Raw genomic sequence first — 24,452 nt, forward strand, 5'->3', positions numbered from 1 at the left:
AAGCAGCTCCTGGTAAATTATGCAGCACCTGGCAAATACTGTTAATTCCCCTGCACCTAAGTTAATTGCAGACTCCAACAAGCAATCAGATATGATTAAATTACATTTTCGGAAACTATCACAGGCTTTCGGAAACTAGTTCAGGCTGGAGGAAGACAGCTCAAAATAGACCTTTGAAAGGTAGCACTAATTAGGCAAAATCTTAATTCTACTTTTTCCTCAGCTTCAGAATTACAGCGACAAATTTTCCTTTCAGAGCACCATGTGAGCAGCAGCTGTAATCACCAGGACAGGACACGTACACGGAAATCAGAATGTTAAACTCCTGTGGAGAATTTCTTTTGCCTTCTCTTATACTCCAGGAAGAAGCATTCTACAGACAAGAAATCAAGGTGATTTTTTTTTTACTGGATCTTCACGGGTGCCTTAGGACAACTGGTCCAGGTGCCGTGGGGTATTTGCATAAGAGCTTTCTTCTTGGAAAAAATGCACTGTTGAGGTTATGAAATGCTGGAATATTCTGAAAGAAAGAGTTTGAAGAAAACAGCTAAGCAAGCAGTATTACTTGAGAAGAGATAACGAGTAGGGAGAGGAAGGAGATGGGAGGTCAGGAACTCTCCAGAGTCCTTTGGGAAGCTGTTTTCAGTAACACAATATGCAGAATGCTCTGTATCACCTAGACTATATATTATCTCATATCTCTCTCTGACATCTCCTCTCATCCAGGCCTGGTTTCTATTTTGACTGAAGTAACCATTCCTCATCGACTTAGCTCTCATCTCTTTTCTTTCTTAGTCTCGGAGCTGTCTCACTTTTTTCATTGCGCCTCCCTTAGTCATCTCAGAGCCCTGAGCTCTTTTCTACATCCCATTTCCATTTCTAATTGCACCGAAGCCTCTACTTAAGCTACTGAGCTCAAAAACGGCCATGGTTTTCACCACATGAACCTAACATGTAGCAAAGTCTATTCTGAAGTGAACACCAAGAACTTCCTTCTTCTGCAGTAAAACCACAACCTGCTGTACCTACAGCACCAGAAAACTCACGGAAAAAGGTCACAGGGTAGCAAAGGTGTTTCCGTGTCACTGATGAGAGCAAAAGATAACTTTGTACACCCAAGCTAGGCAGCACAACCATGCTGTAATAACCGCTATTAACAACAGCAGCCACATTTTCCCTGCTTGGTACTCCTGGCCGTTGCATGTTGCCTAAAGGCAAGTGGCATGCGCCTTCAGCAGAGCTACATCTCAGCTCACATTCAGAATCTACCTAAGGCCATGGGATCTTTCAATCTTTCGTAATTGCCAGGAAAATAAAAAGTATATTTTAAACCTTCAAAAATCTACAGAGCTGTTTTATGATTAGGAGCACTGCGTACATGGTGAAAACTGAACAGTTACAGAAAATGCCAGGTGTGTGTTTTGTTTTTAATAATATACTGGTAGTAGCTTTCCCATTTTTCTCCTTCAACGGAATAAAACTATTTTACTACACCAATACTTTATCTTGAATGAGGGTACACATAGTTTAATACAGAGCTGGAAATTGTTAAAACAATACTGAAAATCTCTGGGTTTATGAGTTGTGTTCTAGCTAAAGCTCAGGCATTTGGAAAGCAGCAGCAACCAACTCATTTACTCAGCAGTATATTTTTCCACTTTTAGCATATTATTTATTCATCAATTTTGTATTGCTGAGCCCTAGAGTGGAGCATTTCAGATGAAAGCAGAAAGGACAAAGTGTGGGTGGATAGACACAAAGTGCTTGTACATGCCACACTGCCTGATTGGAAAAAAGGAGTTACTCATAAATGGGACTTCTGAGACAAGTCTTAGGCACAACTGTGCTTCCTAGTCCTGTAAAAACTAGAGACAGCCTCCACTCCGATGCAGGTAGAACTAGTCCGAGTAGCAAATTAATTGTTTCTGATTTCCAAGACTCATCTAGCACTAGCAGAGGGCCTTATCTTGCAAGATACATCCTTAGCAGCTGTGAACTTCATCCTGACAGATCACATGAAGAAGCACTGACTCCACTACATTAAGCAAGATCAGTTACTTAATGTAATTGATATGCTGGAGGGGGATCTAGAGGAGCTCCCAAATGTCACTTATGAAAATTTATGCATGTCTGAGGGAAGAATGGATGGTCTCCTTGTCTTAGGTTGAGTCAATTTCCTTTGGACACTCCTGAATCTTTTCAGTAAAAAACACTTGTTAAGTCCCAGGGATATAAAAGTATATCTGAAGACCTTAGTTTTGGGGTTTTTTTAATGGACGGATTACATCAAAATGTCAGCATCTGTAAGCAAATTGCCAGGACAGAAAGATCGTGAATCCCACAGGAAAATCTTTGACTCCATACCTGCTTAAACTACTGGAGGTATAAGTTCTGTGACTAATTAAAGCTGATAAGCATATGCTTTGCTACCAATTTGGAGCACCCCTCCTCTTGCATAAAATTACATATTTCTATGAAATACCCACTGAGATGTGTTAAGACATTAATATATGCTAGTCGCCCTCCTCTAAAGTATATATAAATACACACACACTTCAAATGGTTACACACATGCAAAGATAAATACAAATAGATACAAATAAATGGAGAGCCTCTTGCAGTGACATCTATAGGTCTCCTGGATCACCTTCCCTTCACGGTCTGAAGCATTTGCATTTAACCCATTAAGTAAACACTGACTATTTTGGATTTTGAGAGGTGTCCATTTATATGCCCAGAAAGAAACCTTTAAGAAAAATTAACACACAATATGACTGACTGGAACAGCAGAAGGTGTGCAGTGGCGTAAACACCACCACTAAAGAGATGTTAATCAAAGTAACAATCTGGGGAATAAAGTTGATGAAGATATTTATTCCTCTCCTTGAGTTTTTAAAATGGCATTTTCTTTTGAATACCATCTTTCCACCTTCACAAGAAATGCAGCGTACACATCTATCTGCATGTGCACATGGGTGGACAGGTAGAGCATTTGCATTTTTTTCTTGTTTTGAAGTTAAAATTCACATTTTCTTGTTAAAGAGCACTATACATGAAAGTATGACATCATTCAACTATGATTTCTTCCAGAAATAGTACTTGCTGTCAGTTTACACACACTAAACACTATGGAAATTCAAAGAGAAACAGAATATTGCAGCTGCCTCACAAACAGGCACGTGTGAGGTGTGTGCCCTTTCTCTCAACAAACAACGTTGCCACAGGAACTTTACTACAGGGCAAGGCAGAAATTATGGAAAATGAAGGTGATGTCCCAGAAAGCCTCCTACTCTTTTAAATCAAACTGTTACAAGCACAAGATGCCTCTTACTCTACAGGGGTGGGTTTGGGGCCATTCACTGATAGTTAAACTTACAAGATGGGTCCAAGTCAGTGAATTGCCCTTAGCAAATCAAGCGGACCAGGTCAGCACAGTTACAGTGCTGTCACCAATAGAATACTGTTCTTAAATTTTGCTTTCTTAAGATACATAACCGCAACAGCAGCTTTGCCAATGCCAGAGACAGTCAGAAACAGATGTAAAAGACATACATAGAATTAATTGCATCTTATCATTCTGCACAATGGGCTTAACGTTTGCTCTGTTGCAACTTCCTACATTTTCCATACTAACCTTAGGTCTGCCTCCAAGTAAAACGTCTCCAAGGAGTGTGCTTTTGAGCAGGAAGTGCTTGCTGCTTTTAAGCAAGTTTTACTTCCAGGAACTAGAGAGAAAGGAAAGTTTTCCAGCTGAACCATTACTACAAAATCTAGATGACAGTGGCTAGTGGAAATCTGGTGGCCAGGGCTTTAATTATCTTGTTTGTTGGGTCAGTTGCATACACTGAAGACTGCATACTGCATGTACCCGCAACAGTCGATGTATTTTCAGTTGGCAGAAAGGCCAATAATTGGATAGGAGTGAGAAACAACTATTCTCATCTTTGAGCCTTTCCTGCGACTTTATTTACGAAGAACAAAGGCAGAACAAAGAGAAAAAACTTGAAAGGTTGGTTTCTGTCTTAAATTAGGTTCCACAACAAAGCCTATAGGGTTGCTATTCCAGTGGCTTTCTTGAATGCTGAACACATGCTTTGAAAGCTGAGATAAGTATCTGTAGCTTGTAGCCTTTTTTTTTTTTTTTTTTTTTTTTCCAATTTGTATTCAATGGAGCAACCAGAAACCACTCGCTTGAAAAATCCCTGGGCTTAAAGCAGGGACCCATCCATCTGAGAGGGGGCTATCCACCGATGGTTTTCCAGTCAGCCACAGGGATAGTCCACCTTTCTGTTGTGATGTGGTAAAGACAAACTACAATTTTAGGCTTTTAAATATAATGTTCAATGGTGGATCTTCAGAATTACTACCAATATAAAATGGATACTTCTGTTTTTACTTCAGAAGGCATTGCTTATTTTGAACACTAAAGCCACTTAAATCAGCTGCTGTTCGGTCAGACCTGCATGTTTCTATGCTGAAATTTCCTGAAGCACCTTCCCTCTCCTTCTGTCTATTTATTAACCATACACTTCATCTGAAATTCAGAAACACAAAGATTAAAGTTACCCATACACCATATAAAAGTTTTTCAAATACATCCCTAAGTGTTTGACACTATACATGGATCAAGTAGCTCATACTAATTAAAGCAAAAATAAATCCATAAAAATCAGTTTAAAACTAATTTCTAATAAATAAATGTAGCAAAATGTGGGCATTTAATCATACATGAATTGTCTATTGAATTACAAGCCCATCTCAGTAATTATTTTATTTACATTGGTTTAATACTGTTTATTCTGTAGACAATATCACAATGTTGAGATTAACCTGATTAATTAAAATCATGACAAAAGACAATTTTAAACTCTCTTCTCATGGTTTCATTTAGAAGCACTTTAACCATATAATGCAGGGCAATATTGTCAGTACAGTTCTTTGCTTATGTAAATGCCATTAGTCTCCTCAGACATCATTCAGGAATGTCCCTGAATATAGACGCACAGGTAGACAGCAAGATTTTTAGGTAAATAGGGATGTAGGAAAGGACTGGCTGGTGCCCCATGACAGAAAGGCATTTTAACCCATGGAACTGAACTGGAAAGCACATTTCAGTTCCTTGGTACTGTGTGACTCTGAGAAATGGCTTGGTCATAGCAAAGACCCTGTTTCTTGCCTTTCAAAGAACTAAGTAACAAAAATGCTTCATCTCTTATGCACCAATCTACAAAATTAGACTACTTGAAAAAGTTCTAAAACTTTCTCAAATTCACTTAAAAAGAACCCCAAGGCAACCCCAAAAAACTGCCACCAGCAGCCAGGGAGCTACATCTTCATCAGGGCATGGCAAGAAAAGAATTAAAATCTTAGTAGCAGACATTGGTTTATTTATATAACATCATACCAGAATGAATTAATTCCCTTAAATGCACAGGTGCCACTTCCTTAAGTCCTCCTTGTTCGTACTGCCAAAGCAGAGAAAAAAACAGCTATTTGAATCTACGCCACAGCAGTGAACTAAGTTTATATCTGTTTTTCCCCTCTAAAATACCTGCATCAATGAGCTCTGCTTCTGCCTCAGATTCCTTTTAACGCTATCCAATTAATAAACGACAACATAACCACCCATCAGAAACTGATGCTCAGAAGAATAACTTCATATTTAGAATAAGCATTTGACTTAAAATTTTTGTTAGCAAGATAGTATGACATGAAAACCCCCACAGAAATTGTGTGCATTTTCAAATTAAAAAGCTGAATTACCTTCAATGCAATGAAAACCTTTTTGTAGTGATTGACATGTACAAAAGAAAAAAAATCCTGAATAGCTGGTTTAAAAACCAAAACATTTATCTTGCTTAGTATCAAAGTGAAGCAAAAGATTTCTTGCCATATCCCACCAGCCAAATTTCACTTCCTCCAAACCAGAACACTAAACTGAGAACAAAAAGTTTGACCCAGATGTGGTTCATAAATTTGCTGGCACATCCACTGAAAGCCCATAAAGCACACATACTGCTAGACTTGACGTCAAGAAGTTATAAATCAGTTCAACACAAAAAAACAGCTGAAGGACTCCGACATCAGACAGAAAAGTTCAGCAGCAAATTGGAAGCTTGGTTGCAGCCAGCTGCACACGTACGGATGGCGCTAGCATCTGTGAATGGCAGGCGTGCCGACACAATATGGTGGCCTGGGCTTTTAACCTGCCTGTCTAACAGATTTTCCAGTTGAAAGCAGTTTTCTTGTCTCCAGCTAGCTCAGCTGCTCTCTATGAATATTTTAACTCTCATAAAAAATAAACCACCTCTACCCTGCAAGTATGGCTTTGTGGGGCTGCCCAAGGCACGTGTACAAGCTGCCTAATTCCTCCGAAGAACTGCAAGAAACATCGATTTTAGGACTCAGAGGTTTGGATTATGTAGTGGGTATTTTCTGGGCGTGCTTGGTCATTCACAGAACAAGCCTGATAAGCTATGCCTTCCTGTAAATTTTGTGTGATGGCATTATCTTCTGGTGCATTGACATCTTTTCCTTCTGAAGAACAGACATCAAGACTACGATCCTTCTGGGATCCCTATCCCAGATCCAACAACCTCAGCCTTCCATATTTCATTGGAAAAAGGAAACCAATTTCATCTATGTCCTAGGACAAAAGTTCTTGGAAACATTTGTCACAGTCTCCACATCATCTTCATCACTTTTTCCCGCTCCAGCTTATCTCCTGTTTATTACTGGTTCCCAAGGCTGGCTCCTGGGCTTTCTATCAAATCTCAGCAGCCCCCTGCATCCTTCAGCTTCTTTCCTCAGCCACTTTGTTCAGTCACTCCTTGACATATTGTTTCTTTTATGCCTTCCTCTTAGTTCAGAGGGCTCTCAGGCCCTTTGCCTAGCCAATCTCTGTATATGTACCTGTACAGTAAATTTCCCACAAGCCATAACACCTGAATTATCAAACAGGAAAAAAGTGAAGTACACTAGAAGACATAAACTGTAGCTGCACTATGTATTAATTCACTTATAATGGTGTTCTTCAGAGCCAAATGCATAAGAAAAAAATTTAGTAGTGAAGAGTATCAAAAAGCAGAGCTATCTTATGTTGTATTAAAAAGATCATACACATCATCTGAGTTTAATATATTAATTTAAAAAGCTGGTGATTGTGTAAGACTTATTGCACTGCTCGAGAGTTGAAACATGCTGTTAACGAGAAAATTCCATTGAGACAGTAATTAAAAATCTTCAATAATTTAATAGACGAGTATGACATCACTGTTTTCCATTCCCTCACACTTCTACATTAGCATCCACCCAATTGCTTCACCTCACAAGGCAGACAGTGGGTCAGTGACTGTGGAAGTGAAAGCAAATTCATTTTCAAAGGATCTGCTACTCCCATATGACTTTTAATTTGTCTTTTATTCTTCTGGGCAGATAATTAAAACAGCTTCACGTGATGAAATTGGCAGTCAGCATACACAACAAAAGCTACGTCACCATTACATCCTAACACATTATAAAGCCACAAGCAGTATGGAAACAAACCAAAGCAATGGCATAGGAACAGCTGGCTGACTGAGATCACCCAGTTCCTCAGCTAACTTCTTCAATCCAATAACATACTTTAATTTATTGTGCCATCCTAGTCCTTTCTTTAGGGGTTCAGTGCTTGTTCTTAAGCACTAGCACATTGAAGGAGCTCTGTAAAACACCACTTTCATTAACTTTGGTTCACTACCCCTGCTTTGTAGGACTGATAAATTCAGCTTGTGCTGCAGTGGATGTTTCAGTCCTACCTGTGTAATACCTCTTTTTATTGTTTTTTTTTTTCAACTACTAGTTTGACCTTTTTACTATACTTCTGAAAGAGCACATTTTTCCTAAAAATAATGTTTAAAATATCAACAACCAAGAATTTATTTTAATTTGACAGTTTCTCTGTTGCAAGCCAAACAATGAGAAGTAGCTGTTACAACTGGTTGTACCTAAATTGTTAAAACAATACAAAAGTGGGGAAAACATGATAAAAACCGCAACATATCACGTAGAGCAGGTGTGCGCTAAAAAGTTGCCTTGAAACCCTTGCATGAGTTGACTCACTACTAACAGAAGAAGATTTCTGTTTTCCTGCCTTGCCCTCCTTCCCCCAACTTATTCCCAGCCTCCCCAGCTTCGTTCTCTCCTAAAATACTTTCCTCCTTCCCTCTGGCCGCTGTGGACGGAGGGGGAGCAAAGAGCTGAGGGTTGCTTTATTTCTTCATTTAAATCAGCGAGCTACTGAGGAAAATGAGGTAAAAAAGGGGGCCCCGTCTTCAAAATGGCAAGAAATCATTTCCTTCTGGCAGTAAGTCAAGGAGATGGTACGGATGGATTTAGGTGGTGGAGTCCCCACCCCACGCTACTGCGGCAAAGCCCCCACGCTGCCGGCTCCTTCAGCAGGGAACAATGAACAGGGGAGGTGGCAACACAAGGGAGCTGTGGCCACCCCAGATTATGGAAGTGGAGAAGAAAGGGAAGAGAACTGTGCAGGTGATACAGAAAACAGTTTCCAGGAACAGCAGGGACAATTCACAACACATGGCTGCCTCACACTGATCTCCTTCAGCCCACGGAAGATGTTTACCTAGCCAAATGCCAACAGCCCAGGACTAGCTTGCTTCATGATTCAACGAAACACTGATGTCAACAACTGCATTCCAAGTGTGAGAGAGACGTACTTCTCCATACTCCTTAATAAGCCTGACTTTTTACAGCTGACCTACTGAAAGGTCCCAGGGAGCTGTGCTGACAAGTCTGCAGGCCACAAACCCAAAACACCTACTGCCAGCAGAGCGCTAAGAACTTTCTGTCTAGTCATTTCAAAAGCAAAATGTATTTGTTCCTTGCAGACAGCTGACAGCATCTAATGCGCTGACCTCCAGAAAGCACGCTGCAGACTAACCCAAAGACATGGTGTCCTAGAAAACTGACATCTTGACTGCAGGGACAGCACGACCCTTGTCGCTTGTGGAGCTGCCTGTGCTGCCCCTCTGCCCTCACGGGGTGTGGTGAAAGCTGCGTGGCTGCTTGTTTGCGACTGCAGCAGTTCCTGTGGCAACCATTACTTCATATTGTGTCACAGAAAAAAACATGAAAAAATGTGATAAAGGCAAATGGATTGAAGAGGTTACAGTGCAGTCAGAGTTACAGAGGTTAGAGTGGTTAGAGGTTAGTAGATGTCACCTACGAAACAGTTTCATACTATAGCATAAATGCATATACTAGAGTGTAAAGAACACAATGAATAATGGAAGGTTTCCTATGGGGCAGCTCCAAGGAAAAGGCTATTAGATATTTAGTTATGGCTAACATATTCGATGGTTTATAGATGCTTTTTTCCCCAGTTTCAAATAGGCAGGTATCCACATCCCCCAGTTTTTAACAAATGCTACTCATATGCCTCCCTATGGGCAGAATTAGGAATACAGCCAAGAACTAAATGAGCAGGAGAAAAAATAAAAAAATGATTAAAAAAATGCATTTCTACTGCTGGAGGGGATCCACAAATGCACAAGGGCATTTGGGTACCCGGGTGAGCCGTGGCAGAGGAGCGGAGCAGGTGCTGCCCTGCGCACCAGCAGACAGTCGCTCCCCTCCAGGGCACTCCGCCTGGCACCTCCAACAGACACTGGGGTCTCACATGCTCAGAAATAAGAATCACTGGTCCAGGAGGCCTCTCTGCTGTGTTTAAGTGCTTTAATGTGGTTTCCAATTCCGACTAATAGCAGTTAGGACAGCCTTAGGCTCGCAGCCTTTGCAAGTTTGGCAGGTCTGGATCCTGCCCTTGCCTTCTTTTTGTGAAGTTTTTTGAGAAATTCTGACAAGTCATGCCAGCAGAAGTTTGACTGATGTCTGCCATATCAGCCTTTTGCTGTGCACATTGAGGGCTGGAAAAAGGAGGAAGGGGAAAATGCATAAAGTTCCAAAGACATTTTTTTCTATGCAAATCTCATTTTTCTACAACTTTTAATGAGTTTTTGAATAAACCTGTTATCAACAGGCATATTATGTGAATTAATGCAAAGCACCAGAATGAAATGTAAAATGTGTTCAAAAAGATAAAACAGGGCAGTGTTATTGGCTGTCACTTGTTTCACTGAAATACTGCATTCCTTATACAGTACCATCAAAGCTCATCATCTCATTATTTTTACTTGCTTTACTTCCCTATAATACATTTACATAAAGAATAAAACGTCGTAATTCTATGTGCTGTGAATGGGACTTGATAACAAGGCAGGGAGAATGCCTTTGCACTTCATAAAGGAGAGCTCAAAAAAGATGTCTCTGAAGGAGGAAGTGAACTGCAGAATGCATTCATCAAAAACAGTGAAAACAGCATCACATCCGATAGGAAGCGAGCCGTTCTGGGACATTTGTCAGGCTCCAGGCCAAACGTTGTCTCATTTACTCTGATGAAATCCAGAGCAACTTCATGTCACTAATTTTGTGCCACCTTACCCGCAATCAAACACTTCTTCAGAGGTGCAAGTTCTCCATCAAAATATATTGACTTCTTTCCCCTGTGATGTGACCTACCAAAGATGACACCAGACGTAGTCATAAAGCCCAGTACTATTCGTAGCTATATAACCAAACCAAAATCCAACTTAAGTTCCTTCTTCAGTGAAGATGAAACTCTCTTCCTCTTCCTAAAAAAACTTCTGATACACCAGAACAAGGTGCAATACATTAGGTACGTACTGTTTTAATAATTAATTATCAACAGTTTTCAATAACACTACACAACATCACTTATAACTTCAATGGTAATTTCACAAGACAGTAAAAATAACGGTGCCACCATTATCAAACCAAGCCTGCTTTTGCACAGTGTGCTACATAATTCTCAGTTACTGATTGCTTTCTTGGTTTGACACTACATGAGAAAGAATATCGTACTAGTGGTCATAACCTGGTTTATGGATTACTAATTGGTTATTCATTGAACAAAAAGGTACATCCAGCTAAAATACTCCCTTCCTGCAGAGTGGAGACATCCATTCTGAGAAGATGGGAAACCAAATGCTACTTCACAGTCCTAGCCATAAGGAAATTTACATTAGCATAAATCCTTAAAAACTCCACTATTTCAATGTGTAGAAAGGCAACCTGACAGCAGAATCTTTTTAGCTGATTACACAGCATCATGACCGAGGTCTTCAAAGATTAAAATGTTTGAATTTTGTTACTACTTTGCTTTCACTATGTTTACGGACAACTGTTGTGGTTTAACCCCTGCTGGCAACTAAGCCCCCACAGCTGCTCACTCACTTCCCCCTGGTGTGATGGGGAAGAGAATCAACAGGGTAAAAGAGAGAAAACTCGTGGGTTGAGATAAAGACATATTAATAAGTAAAGCAAAAGCTGACAAGCAAGCAAAGCAAAACAAGGAACTAATTCAGTGCTTCCCACGGGCAGGTGGGTGCTCAGCCATCCCCAGGGAAGCAGGGCTCCGTCACGTGCCAACACTGACTTGGGGAGACAAACGCCATCCCTCTGAATGTCCCCCCCATCCTCCTTCTTCCCCAGCTTTACATGTTGAGCATGAGGCCATACAGTATGGGACACCTCCTGGGTCAGCGGGGGTCAGCTGTCCCGGCCGTGTCCCCTCCCAGCTCCTGGTGCCCCCCAGCCCCTCGCTGGTGGGGCGGTGAGAGGAGCAGAAAGGGCCTCGGCTCCGGGCAGGCTCTGCGCAGCAGTCACCAAACAGCCCTGCGCTGTCAGCCCTGTTCCAGCACGCATCCAAAGCACGGCCCCACACTGGCTGCTGGGAAGTAAATCAACTCTACCCCAGCCAAAACCAGCACACTGCTGCCCTGTGCATCAGAAGACATTTTGAGGAAAGGCTTTCTTCTTTGAAGAGTTGCATGTAGTAGATGAATTACGCACTAATTAACATTGCGAGAGATGAGATACATATGAGGTTTGTTTTCTTCCACTTGTTCCTAAAAGCCACTATTAGCCACATGTCAAAACAGACCAGTACTAGACTGTACGTTATGATCAGTGCATAGATACCAACTCTCAGCTGTGTTTCCAGATTTGCTGTTTCAGGCACAGCTGTTCAGATTCCTTCTTTTTCCCAGCAGAGATGCCAAGATAGTAACCCACCCCCATTTGGATTGGTAGCTACTGACTTACAAAATTAAAACCGTATTATCCTTATATGCTAGGAGATCATTTGCATTCATGGTTACTGCCAAAGATAACACAGCAAAATTAACATAAGAACCTCCACAAGGTCATTTCTTCCCTCAACTTGTGGCTTTAGTATTTTAAATATCAATAATTTAAAATGATACTTGACCTAGGGTCAGAAGGTCCCAAACAGAAGATCTTAGGAGTCAAACATCTTCATGTCAAAGCTCCAGAGAAGTTTGACTCTGCAGAAATTGATGTTGCAGAAGTTAACAGAAGTAAATCGAAAAATAAAATGCAACAAGCATGCAAGAGGAAGGCCTGGTTTAAACATACATTCTCAATAAGACTCATAGATACCAAGAGACGCAATAGCAGTGGTTTTGTCAATGTCCTGATACTGGCCAAATGGGTTTTGTGGTTTAAAAACCAGAAAACAAATCTAACCAAAGCAGAATTGTATCAAATGTGAAGTTCTCCTAAAACTACTAATTTGGGTTGAATGTTCTTTCTACCTTGTGAAATTCTCAAGTGTATTTAATATGCTCTGAGGACCAAATATTTTTTTTCCTGCTCGGGAAAGAACATATTTCCCGAGCTGATCTGCATACAGGACAGACTTCTGAGAGCCTGCCACTTTTCTTTTTTTCAGCTTCTTCCTTCAGATGGCCAAGCTGTGAGTCTTGGCTGCCTTGTCAGATGATGAGGAATGGCTATAGTTATCAAGAGAGCAACTACTTCGAATCAAGTTCACGGAAGTCAGCGGTCCCAGCTGACATCACAGACAGATGAAGTGAATGCATTGATAAAAAAGGTGGTATTCAAAACCTTCCCTAGTCACAATAGACAGTGTGGGCTGGCATATGCACATACACTTGCTTCATGGAAATATATCTATTTTTACAACATTTTAATTAGGAATATATCTGTGGCCACAGCTCTGTAGGCTCAACTGGTAGAAAAAAAATCTAACTGAACACTTGTTTAGACAAAATTTTGTTAAGCAAAACCTTTGCACAATTTTGCTTCTGTTGCAGCACAGAGCTGATAAATGTCAGAAGACTTAAAGGTGCTATGGAACAGAACTGTCTACAGGCCAACATATGTACCTGTCACCAAATTCAAGAGGAGGAGGTGATACTAGAGTAGTTCTAACCTTGATAATCCAAGCTGCAGGAAAATGATTTGGTATGACTAGGCTGTTAGGCACTTCATTAAAGATATCTTCCTGAACAAATACATTTACAATTTTCCAGGCCACGTTCTCGGAAGATTTGCTTATTTCCCTCTTCTCTCTTGCTCCTTTAATTTCCAACTAGCATAGATATTTTGTACCTACCACAACGTGGAGGTTCAATTCACTAATGAGAATTCAGCTCTAATGCATTACTCTTTGCACTCCATCGCTGGGATTTAAATCCCAGCTGGATGTTCATATTCATGATGAGACTGCAATTATTTCTGGATGTCTGTTGTACTAACATGAGAACTTTGCTTTCAGCAAGAAGGAGAGAGGTTGCAAATTCTCTCTATGCGAGCATCTGAGATAGTAAGAATCCAGAAGAACTTTAATTATCCATCATCCATAGGATCCAGAAGAACTCTGGGTTCACTTCCAAAAGATGTATTGTAAGGATCCTCACAGGATTTCTCAGGGTTTTTATAATGAATAGAAATATTCAGATGAAGAACTTTCTTGCGTACAACTCCTTGTATGCAATATTTTGCAGGAGTATTGCTTTCCAATAACATTTCTGCAACACGGAACTTGCCTGGGTGGCAATGAGACAAAGCTCCTCTGAAAGTATTGTAACGGTCAGTCCTCAAGCCAAAAAGATATCTGATAGCCTGCATTTACTCTAGCTGATTGCTTTTAGGTTGGTAATGTATCAAAGTCGAGCTGTGTTTTAATTTGCAGACCTCTCAACATTAAATGTAACTAGAATTTATAATCGGTAAATATTGAAATTTAGATAATTTATTAGACTGAGATTCTCAGGTTGAGAAATTGAGCTTAGAGCTCTCACTGTGGCTAAATTATGTTAGTTTTATGCTTTCTATACCCTTTAGATCATGAAAGAGTTAAAGAACCTTGTAATGAAGTGTCATGCAAACAAAATGCTCAAATACTGAGTATTTGTAACCATTCTGTGTAAAACAAAGTCTGTAAAGAATCTGTCTTAATTATGCATCGAGCAGTCACTGGTAGGTAAGTAGATTTTAATCAGAGACCTGATTGTCAATATTTTTGTACCTGATCCCTACTGAATTACCCTGGTACATGTCTTTTCTCTAGCCAGTTAATACATCAAATTTACCTTTTTCCATTTTGAGGATGTAACACACTTCATACCAAGCCTCTATATGCTTCATTTTATAAAAAGGGAAATTACAGACATATTGCATGTGATGAGAAATTATGACACTTGTTTCATTGTAATATCCTTTCCAGAAAAGCAGATCTGAGAGCAGAAGTACTCCAGCTATAGAAAGAACCGGAGAGCAAATCCAATGAGGGCAGCAGCAATTACTATGTATAACACAAGAGCCGGTATCTTGTCAGAGCCTTGAATGTAGGTGATAAATTACATTAGCAGAGCGCTGAAAAATTGCCTCCTTAAAATACAGTAGTAAGTAAAAAGGGAGCTGATACTAACTAGATGAGATCCAAATGCAACACTCTTCTTTATCAAATTAATGATTATGGGACAACACAACATTACGCTTACCATGTGAACCTGACTAGAAATTAAAATTTTCCATCTTTTCGCTGTTTCAGGTCAGCAGCTACAAAATATGTTTGATTTGCTCTTGTATGCCTAATATTTGCTTAGGTGACAGCCTCTTCAATATACTACAGAGCTGAAAGGTTGAAGTGCTCTGAGCTTGTTTCAAGTCTTCCCCTTCCAAAACAACCGGGGGCAAAACACCCCATCCTTCTCCTTCTCCTGTCCCACACAAACCTGCGCTCCAGGTGCCACTGTAGCCTACTGGGATTGATAGTTTGGTTTTCCTTCTCATCAGAGAAACATCTGCCCTTCTGTCCTAACTTTTATTTTCCTTTGGAAAACTATGATTTGCATCTGGGCTGGTTACCAGGGTGACTCAGCAGAACGTTTCTGCAGCATGTCCCTAGGTCTATAATACGAACTCTGATGTAATTTCCAATATATCCTTTCTCAGCAGAATCACCTGACAGTTCCAAGATGGGAAGATGGCTCTTGATCGTCATTATGCAGTCCCTTAGAGAGACAGACGGGTCCAAGCCAGAATCCCAAAGCACCTGGTGGATAACACTCTGAGCCTATCTCTAGAACTAGACACTGCAGCTTATGACCATTCATAGTTCAAATAAGCCTTCTGCTAGCATATATAAGGGAATTGGCAATTGATTTCCAGCAGGCCGTTTGTAGTCTTTCAGGAGTAGTAGATTGGTACCACTGTTGCTCTATTAATAAAGAGAAACGGAAAGCGCTGATATTTTTACCACTACAGACCCCTGAATGATTATGCAAAGTGATGAATTTTCATGGCAAATACAGGGTATTAGTATTACAGGAAAACGTTACCGGTAAATTATGAAAGAGAAAAAACATCTCCTAAATTTTGCTAACTCATCAAATTCCATCCAGTGGACATCTAAACAAACAAACAGCACACCCACATATGTCCATGTGGCTACAGAGTCTCCTTTCCTCCTCTGCCATCCACAGCTTTGGTAAAGCTGCCTGATGATATGAAATTTCATTATGAAAAACTGTTAGCCAAAAGCAGATCAAAATAACAATCAAACTATTTATTTTTTTTATATGTGTCAGTGGGCAGGGGAGTTCCTATTGACACTGAGCTACGCAGGAGGACAGACTATTGAAAATACCATACTTTCTACGGTCTTTTGAGATTTTGTTTCATTGTTCTGCACACTCATTCAACCTTCCACCTTTAGAGCTTTTTCAAACCAGTTGAACAAGTTAGCACATTAAAGGGACATTCCCTAGCTTAAAATGCTTACATAGTGCAAAATCACCTGAAAAATAGGGATGGTGATGGTTTCTTTTTTCTTAAACAGTTTTCATTAGGAAAGCCAACTGTTCCTAAAGAAAAGTCCCAAAAGTACTCCAACACACCACTTCTGAAATGGGAAGTTTAACATTTTGTGATTCTAATACAGTGAACAAAGTTCACTAAACAAGTTGGGTTAAATTATATAGATTATAGGAGATAATGGAAACAACAAACCATTCAGTATCTTGTGTATTGGTGTCACCGTAGTCCTCTTTGCTACATACATGTGAGATCCCAATCCAGTGGATCATGTGGACAGCTCTAATATTCCAATAAAAACATTTTTTCAATAGCCATAGCTTCCTCTTCCTGCTGCTTGCTCAATTATACTGAAAAACTATATCAAACCAGAGACCATTAACAGTCTGGAAAATATGTGCAGCTTAACCACAGCAAGGTTAGAGCAGCCAAACCCAAACTAACTACGTTAGAGCCACACAACAACATGCAAACCAATTTTAAGGAACCCAAGCTTAATTACTTACTAAAGCAAGCAAACAAATCAAAGCTTAAACGGTACTGAGTGTAAACAAAACAGACTCCCATGTAAGCTGAAGCATACTCTAAAATAAAGCATCGCGCAGAAAATAAATGGGGTTGCTCAAGGCACTCTAACATCACCTCCTTACCTCAGGGGGTGAAGAAGACCCAGAACAAGAGCTGTATTGGTTCTTCAGATTCTGGTTATCTTCATAAATATCAGGTTGCTGAGACTTACAGGGTTTGCTGCAGAACGGTTTATTTGGGACATGCAGGGTAGGTTTCCATTAGTGCAGAGCAAGGGGAGTGGGTCTGGGAAACAAACCCGCTGCTGCTAGGTCTCAGTGAGGTCTGGTTTGGTCCCACAAACTGATGGCTTGCTTGTGGCTGGTGAACAGCTTTTAGTTCAGTTTCATACCAAAGAGATGCAGTTTATGAACTACAGGACCTCTCTGTGATGTGAATTAAAGTACAGGGAGCGGGGGTTCACTTCAAAAGCCCAATATTCATCTGAACTGCTAACACAGACACACCCACGGAGGTATGAAGAGGAAAATATTCCTTTAGAGTTATGGTGGAATCAAAACAACAACAAGCTTTACAGGTTCCTTCTCCCGTTACAGTTTCATAACAGATCTTAGCCCAGATAATTTCTACCTGCAGTTTTCTGGAGTAGACAGGGAGTCATTGGCCTGATCGCCCTTTATATAGCGGACAGCTATGCGGATTTGGTTAATTAGGAAGTACAAAGAATTAAAATACAACATTTATTTGAAAGAACACCTATCACTTCTGTTGAAAATTGGAACAATAACAAGAAGACTGCACACAAACATTAAGACACTTTGGCTGTCAACGGATATATGCAAAGAGAGGAAAAAGACAAATTCTCCGATGCAGAGAATCTCAAATAACTTTGCATTTCCTTAACATCCCTGAGCTTGGGAGGGGGGTAAACTCTGAACGCTTCCAACTATATCATGAATATTTCACACATCTCTAAGACTAACAGCACTTACACAGATCAGAGGGGTGCTATGAGGCTTAATTAATGTTTGCAAATCACTGTAAGACACGGGATGAAAGGTGCTACAAAATAGCAATCTCTCATTGGTACAACCTTCAAGAACAGACCTTCAGCTGGTGATAATTGTCAGTTCTATAGTCACTGAAGCTATCCAATTTATAAGCTCCTGCTCCTCAAATAAAATGGGGTTTGTAAGAGGACAAATACCATTCTTATTAGAAAGATATCTGCAGAATAAAACATCAGCTTATCAGCATGGTCCCTGCACTGACTCTGAATTTTAAGATACATTTTACTTCTGACAAGTGCCTTTCTTAAACCACAAAAAAGGTCAGGTTTTGTGTTTCTTAACAAGTGCCTGACAACCCTAAGAACGAAAGGCTGTAGTTACTGCCAAATTCTGTCTTGTTTTCCTATATATCAAGTGTAAATATAATGATCACCACCTAAACCAGCTTAAGTTAAATAAAGGAGATAGACCCTTAGCTGACATACATGCAAAATGCAGTGGGACAGAGACAACTGGAGTAGGCACCCTGGTCATGCCCACCAAAGCCACCGGAATGTCAAAAAGAAAAGAAATAAAAGAAAAGAAATAAAAAAAAAAAAAAACACAAAAAAACCAAAAAACAAAAAACAACCCAGTGCTTTTCTATCCTATATGGCTTTGTCTATGAAGAATTTCTGATGCTCAGAAGGCTACAAAAAGAAAACACCACCAAAAATCACCCTACAGTTCCTCAGCCCTTATGACTCATGCTTGCAGGTGCAAACGGTTACCAGGGTGACACACATTCACAGGCGACAAGCTCAAAATCCTGTGCAATTTCTTACCACATCTTGCGACAAGCTGCTGCACCAGCAGCCAGGATTCCTTCTGTGAGAGCTCAAGTAATTAACCCACAAGACATGCACTGAGAGAGCTTGTAATGGGAGTAAAAGTATCAAAAACGTGTTGGTTCCCTGCCTGTGTCTTTAATACCATCTGTCAGCATTGGCTATTACGGCTGCTTTCTCAGGCCAGAGTGCTTTTAAAAAGTTGTCCTCTGAACAACAGGGAGCACTTCTTGCTAAGCTTATATGAGCGGTTTTTGTAATGGTCAGCTTTGTAACATCTCTGAGTCTTTCTTGAAAATATTTCTAAGCACTCGGTTTCCCTCTCTCATTCGTGTCCCCCCCAACCCAACAAAAAAAAATAAGCTTTCCTTCAATAATTACTTTTCAAGCTAAAAAATATAATACAATCCAAAGTTCATTTAAGAGTATAAACCAAATCCTTGTATATTAAATGGTCAAAGAATCAACATAAGAAACCAGGTGAGCAAAGCAGACCAGTTTGCTCTGTAACCATTCCTAAGGCTCTTCAAAGACTCTGTGAATCTCTCCTCAGGGACAACATTTGAGACTCATGCTTCTGTCACAGCTATCGCCACACCTGCAACCCTACATTTTGCCCAGCTCCCCTGGTAATTGCAGATTCACAACATTAATATTGTTGCTATCTAGGAAAATGTATTTCTAATTTTACTACACCTACATGCAACCACACTGACAGAATCTAGCAACACTCGCGTACTTCAAAAGTTTTAAACGATGAAATAATAAATAATCACATGTATACATGCTCTTCCTTAGAGGATCCTCAAGCACTTTGTGAAAATATGATTTAAGTCTCACTGTGCCTCTCTGCGGTCACATTATTCGTACTTCATCAAAGGAGAAAATGTACAAAAAGAATAAGGGTATTCCCTAAGGTCACTTGGCTAGTCAGCTGCAGCACAGGGAGTTTAATTTACGAGATCTGAATTCCAGTCAACAATTCTCCTCCTTGAAACAACTAAACTCTTTGAGTTACGTAGCACTATATGTTCCTGCACAACCCTGTACGTTTTCATTTCTGTGCCATTTGGGAAAGTACCATATATACATTTCAGCACTGTTCTCAACTTCAAAGCATTTTGAGCATAATTAAGAGATTTCCTTATAATGAAGACGATTATAATAAAATACAATGCAGCTAGGAGCCACGGGACAAAAGTCTGATACCATTCTGTGGAGATTCTGTAGATTAAAAGGCACACACCAAATCATGATCATAAATGCAACTAATTAAAGAAGTGCACTTACATTGTCTGAAAAGACAATTATGCTAGAGGGGCTCTCCTTTTGTGGAAGTCATCTTATGACCAGCTTCTTTTTCTCTTGAGACACAAATGATATAAAACGTTCGTTTCTTAGATGAAAAGGTGTAAAAGGCATAATCGATAATCTCAATTATAGCAAAATAAATGCTTGCCTTCCTCCCCTCTTTTCTAGCTTACTAGTAGGAAGCACGCTGTAGAAGCCTAGGACAACGCCAGGGTAAGATAGCTGCATTTTAATTTAGACTTTGACAAGTCTTAGCACAGATTGCTTGAGTGATTCCTTCTGCCGAACAGGGACATACACCGGCCAAGAGTCAGAGTGCCAAAACGCAGCCCTACAAGAAGCAGGCTTAAAATTCCTTGCTGTGCCTCATTCAAACCTCCAGTTCACTTTTCCCTTGCAGTTTTAAATTCCCCTTTGCAATCCTGATTTCTTACAAGATGTAAAAGGCAGAGTAATGTTGTGAGGGGAACGGGAAGGCTACAAACAGAGGACTCATTCTGCTGTGCCACACAAACAGCTGGTGAGCTTTAAGGGCACCTAGTACCAAAAATAATATCCTATTTGGTCACAGAGAGGGCAAACCAACAACCCTTACCTAATGCACTCCAGATCAGCAAGGTTGTCTCAATTCAGCTTTCAGCACAAAAAAAGATGAAAGTCAAGATAGTAACACGGACACAGGGGCATCTTTCAGGAAGTCCGGGCAGATTTCCTAGAAAGCATCTTCTGAAGTTTGGAACAGATTGTAGCCAAGTTCCGAGCATCCTGGGGCCAGCCTGGGACTGGAAACACACAGTACTTTTAGAATGAGGTAAACTTTCACTAGGAAAAGTTCCTCTGAGTAAGTAAAAACACCAGGCTGAACTTTTTATTTTTTATTGTTTTCTCTGTGCGGTTCATGTTAAATTGAAAGAGATGAAGGCATCCAACTCATAAGAAGTTGCCAGAGCAAGGTCAGGGTTTTAGGCAAACAGATGTCGACTCCTTTTGATTTTCAGACTTCTTAACATGTTCCAGTTACATTGGACTCCTGCATGATAACCTCTCAGCCTCCAGACTGTAAGCTTTACTTTTTCCTTTACTTTTAATTGGCCTCTCAGAAGTAGCCTGTGGATCTGGAAGAAGACTAGATCAAAAATGCCACAAGCAAATTTAGCAAACTCTTATCTCCTGAGAGGGTAACAAAGCAGCTCAAAGTGAAAATATAAAGTGGAGGCATAAACCATCAGGAATTTGGTCTTAAAACTGTAAAGGGGACTCAGGTGGGGTGTACTACAAATGTGACTCAACAGGGCAGAGATTTCATCTTGTACATATAAAATAATGCAAAACACTAACCAGTAAAGGATGTTACAAATGGGTGCCAACCTCCATAACAGGGTGGTGTTAATGATACCTATGCACAATATCATTAACATATAGAACAAAATTTTCTTTTCAGGGGACTTTTTCCTGCAGTCATATTTAAATGCTGTCATATGTTCATGTTTTTTAATCAATGCTCTTTTTTATGTGGGATATTATTTGGGAGGAATGATTGATTTAATAGTGATCTTAAAAATGTAGATTTATGACATAGGGCATTTCTGAATGTGAGCTCTCTGGTCTCACTGACTATACACTTATGTGTTTGGAGCTGGGGCAATCTCTCAAATCATCAAAGCTTGTCCCTGCTAGCTAGGTAAAGATCTCAATCTTTGAGTCCCAGCAGAACAACAGCCATTCCTGGAACTGCAGGTAATAGCATTATGATTGATTTGGCACTGAATAATCCAGGTTTAATGAGAATATTTCAGCTGAGGCTTAGAAGATGCTGCAGGGGTGGTTGTGTGCAGCTTGGATTCAAGCAGCAGACTGCATCCCCAGGCCCACCGATGTCACTGCATAGGGTGTGGATAAGTTGTTTACACACTCTGTGCCTTGATTTCTCTGCCTTGGTAGGAAAGGAAGCCCAAATCCACTGAAGTGTGTGGGAAGGACTGCCCGTAACTCCTCCTACCATAAACAAAGGGTGTTCACAACCATAATGTATTTTCTATTCCATAGCTAGTAATCTCTTCTTTACGAGGCATTTCATAGTTTTAAATGAAAAAACTTTAAATACATTATGGCAAAAAAAACCCCAACCAACCCAACAGCACAGCAATGAAATAACTCTAACAACAAATCAGTTCAGATAACATCTCTAACACAGCCTTGATTTTGCAAATCACTTGTGCATATATTTAACTATAAATCCTGGAATTATCATATTAAATCCAATGAGGTCTTTACTTGCTAAAGCACTTTGGTAGATTAATGGCTTTATTGTGATTTACATAGGCCTCTTCATTTTTTCTTTTTTAAAACCACATTTATTATCAATGTTAAAACAAAACCAAACCACTCCATATGTAGCACTTGTGCTTATCCCCCTGCACATGAAAAGAAACACAAAATCCACAAAATGGAAGAAACCTAGTGAGATCTACCACACTGTTTGGAGATAAACATTGTACCAGGGCTAGCATTCTGTATTTCTCAGTCAAAATAAGGGGTCAAGGTTTTTCACAGTAAACGTTCCACCTGTAAACAAATAATTTGAGATGCCTTGAAAGGCAACTCGACTTTTTGCAAATGATGGTTTTGTTAAGAAATGGATCATTGTTGAAATTACACAAGATTCGCCACCAACTTCTGCTGTTACTGACGGCTTTTCAAAGGCTTGGTCAATGCCTTTGTTGTCAGTGTGGCAGGACCTTGTCCTTCATAGTAAAAAACCCAATCTGAATATATAATAACTAAAAGCTAAAAGTTAGAACTGAATATTCTAAAAGCACTGGGTTTCTCCACCATTTCTAGAATATAATTCCTTTTTGGATGAAAAATAAAACATCTTCTAAGCCGCACGAACTCAGACTACTTGGTTGACTTTACAATGTCTTGTTTTCTAACTTTACAGAGCAGCAGTAGTGTGCCAGGCACTCTTCACACAAGTAAGAGGAAAAGGGCTTTTGTTACTTTGATTACATCTTTCAGATTTGGTTTTCCATATTGCTGAAGCAGTCACGTACCTAATTTTTTAAAGCGCAGAGACCAAAGCAGATGTTTTCCTGCTCTAACCACTGTGGAACACCAAGTTCTTCTGTTTATATACTAGAGCATTGCAGATTTTCACAGCCCTGAATTCTACAGTCAACTCCAATTTGATGCTCACTCTCAAATTATTTCTTCTCTTCCATCAGTTCTTCACTTCCTTCTCCTTATCAGCACTCTCTGAGCTTGTATTTATGTATTTGATTACCTGCTCCCAGAGGGATCACTACGGCATTTCCTCTGTTTCAGTCTTACTCTTCTGATTTGTCTGCTTCTCTCTACTTTTTACAGATGTCTTTGCCTCAGAATTCAGTATGCCTCCCATTATTTGCGTCATCAGCACATTTCAGCAGATTTCCATTGAAAACTGCACGACATTGAGATAAGAACCATCAAACAGCGGTGAGAACTTTGCTCACTTCTCCTCATTAACTCTGCTGGATTTGACAGCTTTGATTTGAGGTTTGCATTTTTGCACTCAACCAGTCGGAGAGGATTCCTCTGTCAGAGGAAGCAAGACATCCAAATCTGGCCAGCTTCTCTTACATGCAAACCAGTTTGCACAGTCTCTTCCTTCTACTCAGAGGAAGCCTCTTTTCCCATTCTGAAACCGCAACCCAGGAGAGATGATTCCCCATGAATAATACAGGACTATTAAAAACACTGAATTGCCACTTAAGAGGGCAGTAGATTTCCCAGAAGGATCACTTTTCGTAGGGGAAAATTGTTTACTTCCTTGCTACTGAAAGCACTTGTTTCTGCATACTTTAAGTTTGCAACAATTCAGAATACGCTGTAAATGCAAATGTACAGGTAGGTCTTTGGTTTATCAATGATATTTACCACAGCTAGGCATTGGTTTTTGTCTTTCAACAGCAAAGCTACCAAAAATTTCAATTAAAATAGATCCATCTCTCCCCTGCTTATCTGCTACTATCTCCTTGTGAGGCTTTTTCTCTCCTGCTCACAGACAGGAAACAGATACAGTCACAATTAATTGTAAAATCCTGCTCCATTAGACAGATTACAGAACACGGCAGTTCAGTTACTTTTATTATCCCTCCTGGGTTACCCACTTCTATCATCCACAGTTATTTATAGCTGAGTTTTTCATGGCAAAAGTTTGAAACTTCAGTAGCAAGCTGTACAGAAGCAGCTCTGTTTCTGACAGTGTGCACCCTTCTCGGCATCAAGATTAAAGGCGTTTTGATGCCTAAAATGTGCCTTCAAATTTTCACAGCATTAGAAGATACCAGCAAGGAGAATATGCAAGAAGTGTAAAACTCTATTGCCTGACTTTTCCTGAGAGGGCAAGTGGAGTTTTGAGGGTATATGTCCATTTGATATATAATCTCTCAAATGAAGAGTAACAGGAATCATGGAGGTGAAGCACATCATAGCACCTTCCACCCAGGGCTCCCCATTCCTACCTGAAGAGGACATGAATTTCCTCATCAAATCTTAACGATGCAGAAAT

General features: G+C 40.0%; 1 long non-coding RNA gene across 1 annotated transcript; it reads left to right on the forward strand.

The window, feature by feature from the left end:
• The first annotated feature begins 260 nt into the window (after positions 1-260).
• On the forward strand, positions 261-23,716 carry LOC121093565. The gene is made up of 3 exons (XR_005829613.1): positions 261-392; positions 12,833-12,994; positions 23,267-23,716. It is a non-coding gene; the product is annotated as an uncharacterized LOC121093565 (long non-coding RNA).
• Positions 23,717-24,452: the final 736 nt, after the last annotated feature.

The sequence above is a fragment of the Falco naumanni genome, chromosome 9 (assembly GCF_017639655.2).
Source record: "Falco naumanni isolate bFalNau1 chromosome 9, bFalNau1.pat, whole genome shotgun sequence".
Lineage (NCBI taxonomy): Eukaryota > Metazoa > Chordata > Aves > Falconiformes > Falconidae > Falco > Falco naumanni.